Here is a 6,971-nt window from a genome sequence, read left to right as displayed (position 1 = left end):
TAGTACAATAGAAAAATTAGCAAGAAATCCGAGAGTGGGAGAAAGTAGTGGTAATAGAAAAAGGCCAAGAGGCTAAGAAATTTGAATGTGGAGGGGCAGGCGTGGCTGATTAAACATTTGTCTCTGAGGTGACACGGGTTGATAGGAGTCGCTTAAGATTAATAAAGCATCCTCTAATTAATCTGTAGAGTCCACGAATTTTTTTTACAACGTTCCACTAAAAATAAAAAATTTAAATGTTAGTGAATTGATGGTTAGTTTCCAGCAAGCTAACAGTCAATCACTATTGTGAGTCAAGGTACTGAACCCTGAAAATAACATTCAGCTTTCTTGTCAAATTTTAAATAAAATAAGGTTGTACAATATATGGTGGTAGTATTTCTAATTTGGTACGATTTAGGATACCTGACCGGATTAATTTGTTGGCAAGTTGTTAGTGTTGGTATTTTCTTTAATCCTTGGCTAGCAAGGACAAAAGGCCTCCCCCCTTTTTTTTAAAAGAAAAAAAAAAAAAAACACACACACACACACACACAAAGGAGAAAGTGGGGTCTCCACATTGTTTGGCGTATTAATATTGCGTATCCATCTCTTTGCCTTAAAAAAATAGTTAGGATTAGTATTGCGGTGACTAAAATTATTATTATTTCACCGCCAAATAGATGACTTAGAATTACAGCCACAAAGAGGTAAATATATATATATATATATATATATGTACAAGCATCCGCATTGACCACGGCAGAGACCGAATTTTAGATCTTTTTTTTTTTTTTTGGTCTTGATTTTTGAACCCCTTGAGGGAAAGGAACAAAGGGTTTTCAATTTCATAGAAATCCAACTTCAACAAAAGAATAAAGGGTCAACAAAGATTACGGGAACGATCACAATTTGATGAGCAGAGTGGAAGTTATGCGTCTCCATAATCATCTGAGCATATCTTGCAATTGGATCGAAATCCCAAGTTCTGAACCAAGGAGTGACAAATTTTCACTCCACGTATATAGCTTACATATTTCTATCTTCATGGCTTGATATTTTATGGTAGAATTTTGTTCTAGTAAAAGGGAAATTTTTAAAAATACCTAATGGAATTAAAACTAAAAGGAGCAAAACTTTTTAGAAATTTGATGGAGGAAGTAAATTACACTGCAAGAGCTGCAGAGAGAGACTGCTGAAGTTTCGGGAGAAGCAGCCGCGCAGTTGACAATTGACATGGCTAAGCTAGAGAGAGAGAGAGAGAGAGAGAGAGACTACAAAGAAGCCATCTTTCAGAATTTGGAGTAATTCTCTTTGTTCCGCCAGCGTATATTTGTTTATGAAGACTGGATGGTTCTGCCCTTTGACTGGGTTGGAATTTTCAGGGTGGTCTAATCTAAAGACTATACAAGTCTATTCCCACATGCAGGTCCATTGGTTCACATGAAATCAAGAATATATATCAAATGTATTTGGTTAAACATCTCTCTCATTGTGTTGGATACAATCAATGGGTATATGTATTACACTATGTTTGAGACTGAAAGAGACAGAGAGAGTGACGGTCTGCCTAATTTGCTTGCAGTGATTGATCTAAAAAATTTTTTTAAAAAAAAACTTCTTCTTGCCTGAAGTTAACTAACACGAAAAGGAGGCGAGACAACTTGTACCGTGTTATCTGGTAGTAATATTTTTTTGCCGTTGTCTAGAAGGGTGTTTACACAGTTTTTGGAAAAGTGAAGAGGGAATGAATGCAGTGCAGGGGAATTAGTCAGAGGTTAACACAAGGACTCCTTCCACGTACGGTTCCGCCTACTTTGTTTTACCTAAACTTATGACTACAGACGTTCACTTCTCTTTTGATAAGAGGGTTCCAGGCATTATTTTTTTTTTTTTTTGGTGAAAAAAGTGTAACTGATTTGAAAAAAATGTTTCAATGCAGAAGACGCAATAATCATAATTGTGTTCATTCACATATTAAGTTAAATACTCCTTCCGTCCCACTTTGATAGATTTAATTTTTTTTCCACACAGTTTAAAAAAAAGTTAGTTAATTTTGTTGGAAGAATAAATCTTGTTTACTATCTTCCTAAATAAATGGAGTATGACTAATTACCTATACATTAAATGAGCTATGCTATATTCAATAACGATTTACATTAAATAAGAGCATTTTAGAAAAACTACAAGTTAACTATATTTTTCAATTGAGAAGTGGACTATAATTTAGAACATATGAAAAATAAAAACAAATCTATCAAAGTAAGACGGATGAAGCAGAATATAAATATGTCATACCAGTTCAAAAAAAATCATTATAATTCAATAAGTTACTCACTGAAAATACAAAAACATGAGTTCGCAAACAAGATACAAACACTTAATTCATGGTAATCCTTTTTTTGTTGCTTAATTGTTTACATTCCATTCAAATTTAGCTGCCGGCACGGCAGTTTGAACCATGGATCCAACCGGACGCCTAACAGTTTCCAAAGGTGTTAAAAGAACTTTTTCGCATACCAATGGAATTCCAAATTAGTTCAAGAAACAACTCTCTTCAAAAGTGGATGAGAAAGAACTGAACGAGTGTACTTGAGATCTTTGATTTGACTGTCAAGACTTTTCCTTTTCCCCTTATGAGGTTCCAAATCTTACTTTTGAACTTTGAAAAAAAAAAAAAAGTGCAGATGAGAAGGTTCTGAGAATTCCAAATTTCTTGATTAGCTTTTGATTAAGTGCCCATAAAGCTCCAATGTTCTTCAGGAAACCCAGATTGTAACGTGGCCTGCTAAAGTTACTCATACACAATTGATGTTCAAAATAATGGGCCCAAGCAAGACCCTCTTCCAAATGAACAGATCCAAAAGGACCAAAATTAACGCCAGTCGGTTTGCGGTAGGGATCCGAAGTGTAGAAGTTTAATACTTTAATCTAATCTAAACCGACTTGGAACCGTAGTTGTCTAACAGGGCTGGAGGTCCCGTAGAGGCCCTATAGGACAACAACATCGACATTTCGACATGCAAGTAATCAACATTTAGGTCCTATTTGGATTGTAATTTTCTGGAGTTTTTGTAAAAAAATGTAATGTAACCAATTAATATATGTGATATAAAAAATAATTTAAAAACATATTCATAAAAAATGTAGAAATTTTTAATAAAAAATAGCTTTCCAAACAATTTGTTAACAAAAAAATAACTTTTCAGAATATGTTAATGAAAGATGTAGAAATTTTGTCCCTCGTTCAATTTGTTGACCATGTGAACTGAATATAGATAAATATTGCTTTGTTCACATTGCAAAGGTGAATGTATGGAAACTTTTTGACTTTACATGTGTGAAAAGGTGAAGCATGAGGATGGCAATGGGGCGGAGTTGGGGCGGGGGAGGGGTTCCCGCCCCTTGCTCCGGTGCCTACAAATTCCCCCGTCCTCGCCCTGTACCGCATAAAAATTTGTTACATAATTTATTATAATTAAATTTTAACAAATAATCAAGTACTAAAAAATCAACATATCACCAAATTATTATTCATTATAATTTCACAATTGAAACTTATAAAAACAATCAAACAAAAGTTATTTGAATACAATCCAATATGATGAAATAAATACAAGTAAAGTAGTCAAGTTTTCACTTTTAACAGAAATACAATCATTAATTCATTATTGTGCTTGTGTTTTTTTTTTTTTTGGAGAAAAAAATGTTATTGTATTAAGTGTAATTAGAGATTTAGTATAAATATATTAGTAAATTTAGTATAACTAATTAATAATTTATATTAGTAGACATATAATTATTAGTATAATTGATAATATCAATTATATTAAATATACTAATATACATTATATAATACATATAACTAATAATATCATTTATTATTGTATGTAGAAGTGTCAAAATGGGTGACTTGGACGGGTTTGGGTTGGGTAAAATGGGTAATGTGTATAAGTGAGTCAACCCATTTATACCCATCTAATTAAATGGGTCTAAATAGGTATGTCAAAAAATAAATTAGATAACCCAATTACCTATTTATAACCCATTTATTTTAACTTTTTGTAAATTCATTTAAATTCATTTTTGCAAACTAAGTTATCAATTTATACTGCTCTTTACACCCATCATTAGTTTTAAATATTTACTTATAATATTCAATAAGTCTAATTATCAATTTTTTTCCTATTCGTACTCTATGTCGTAAAATTACATACTATTTAATAATTGAATATAAAAATTTTAATTAAGTACTATAAAAATTAACATAAAAACTTAATCCAAAAATTTTGAACCCTTAATATTTTTTTCATGTGTAAATTTAAAATTTCATTTTGGAAATGTAGGAAAAGAGGCTAAAGCTTATCATAAATTGGTAATGCTAAAAAATGAGTAAGTTAACAAATTAAGAGAAAATAAAATGATAAAATAAAACCAACAAATAATAATAATAATAATAATGAAACAAAAGTAGTTAACATCATAACAAAATGAAAAATCTGAAAAAAAAATGGGCGGGGGAAGAGAGATGATTTGGGGAAAAATAATTTTAAATGGGTTAATTAGATTTGATGGGTTACCCAATAATACCCATTTAATTAGGTAACCCATTTATACCATATGTAAAAATTTAAGATACTCATACCCATCTATTCATAGGTAGGTATGGATAAATTTAATTAAATGAGTTGATTTGCCACCTATAACTGTGTGTTTGGACAAAGGGCTCATCTACCTCTTTATTTAATTTAGTAGTTGTATACTCACCTATATTTAGTAGTCATATGGTCAATGATAATGATCCAACTTTTCCCACTCACCTATATTTAGCTGTATGTTTGGATAAAAGGCTAAGCTACCTCTTTATTTAATTTAGTAGTTATATACTCGAATCATCATATCATTTGAGAGAATCCAGGTCAATAAATGCAGGTGAGTAGGAAAAGTTGGATGTTTATTGTTGATGTGGTCTTTGCGCTTGATAACCAACAAGAAAAGTGAAATTCTGAGTAAGATAATCAAGAAGACATCGAATTCAATAATATCATTGTCCTAAGTTGATCCATCCATCTGGATGACGAAGACAAAAGATTTAGGAGCTGTTTGGTAAAAATTCATCGATCACAATTACTATGACTCTATGGTAATCATAAATAATTAGTTAATAATAACGGGTTTTTGTTGAAACTTTTAGAGCGTTTGATAACTAGAATTCACGTATGGTTTTTCTATTTTTTTTTCTTTTTGTTTCTCATTTTTCTTCCCCAACCAAACTATAAGTATTATTACTATTATGATTACTCTTGAAACATATTTCTTGGTATGAAATCCACTTAGCAAACACCCCCTAATACTTTGGGATACCATGCAAAATGACATCGCAAGCAAAAGGAAAACACTCGTAAGAGAACTTGTTATCTTAAATATTGCCCTTTTGCATTTCATGCTATCACCAGCTAGCGATTCTGCTGTAGCCTGTTTTACGAAGTAGTCAGGTCGATATTGCACTTTTAACAATAATTTCCTGAGGATGACGGTAGCATTCAAATGTTTCCATCTTTATCTTTCAGCGGGACTTAATTTGGTTTGGCTGAGGTCTTATGTTGCAGCTTGTACCAATTAAATCAAGCTGCTTAGCTTACATCTGTAAAGACAATCGCGTTGAAGTTTATTTATTTCTGTCCTGCATGCATGCGTCTGTCTCATACAGACAGCTAACATAGTCCAAATTTGGGATGGAATTCATTTTTGGGAGTTTTACGCTCAGGTTAACAATGCTGCAAGCGTCATGGTGAAACGAGCTGAAAACTCTACTTGGGAAGATCACTCATTTTTTATGGGTATAAATGTCGAGTCACCTTTTCATCGGAGCCAACTAGCATACCCTCTGCTAAAAGCGTCAGAAACTGGAAATATCGTATTTATCTCCTCCGTGGATGGTCGGACGGCACTGCCGGGGGTTTCAATATATGCAGCGACCAAAGGATTTGGCGTGTCAAGAATTTGGCGTGTGAATGGGCAAAGGATAATATTCGTGTCAACACTGTTGCACCGTGGGCTGTTCGAACCACACTTATGAAACAAGTAGGATATTATCCACAAATTTCTTCATCGATAAACTTGCAGCGAACTTGGAGGGTGTGTTGGGGGAGGGGGCGGTGGTGAGAAAAATGCCTACTATTCCTCGAATAGCACTTGCTTAAAAGTCTTTGATTTCTTTTCCAGGAGGAGCTTGATCAATCTCTGGCGGGTAAGTACCCCCCATTGCTGAGTCGAACTCCTCTCCGTCAATTTGCAGAAGCTGATGAGATTTCACCGCTAGTGGCGTTCCTTTGCCTTCCTGCCGCCTCATATATTACTGGGCAGGTTATTTACGTCGATGGAGGATTCACAGCCGGTACGTACATTCGAGGTAAGTTTGGTTAGATGCTCTTCCGCAGTCGTGGTATCGAGTCATTGTCCTAATTTAATTTATTTTGTAGTATTAGTGTAAAATGGGTGAGACAATTAGGTTTTTTTTTTGGGGTGGGGGTGGGGGTGGGGGGGGTCTTTAAGTCTCTCTAATAAGTCCTATTCTCCTCCTCCTCTAGCATCCTAAGCTTTTTGATTTTGATATTAATTTCAAACGCATCCGAATTTAAATTCTTACTCTCAATGGCCTGAGATATTAAAGTTACGCACAAGAACTTAAAATCCTGCCCCCTCCCTCTCTCTCTATGACTGAGATTTTAGAAAGCCACCCAGAGTGTGTATAGAATAGGAGCTCAATATCCCCCATAATTTATTGGTAGAAGAAAACAAAAAACAAATAGTAATTCGTGGCTGTGTAATTAATATCTCTTAGGTTTGGAAAATCAAACAAGTAATTTAGTCATATTAAATTACAATTTGAAATAAAAAAAAAAAGTAATTTAGTTATATTAAGTTACAACTGGAAACAAAAAAACAATAATTTAGTCGTATTAAATTTACAGTTGACGAGCGAATAAGAA

This window comes from Coffea arabica, chromosome 6c (assembly GCF_036785885.1).
Source record: "Coffea arabica cultivar ET-39 chromosome 6c, Coffea Arabica ET-39 HiFi, whole genome shotgun sequence".
In the NCBI taxonomy this organism is placed as follows: Eukaryota; Viridiplantae; Streptophyta; class Magnoliopsida; order Gentianales; family Rubiaceae; genus Coffea; species Coffea arabica.
Note: the sequence above shows the minus strand (reverse complement) of the source record.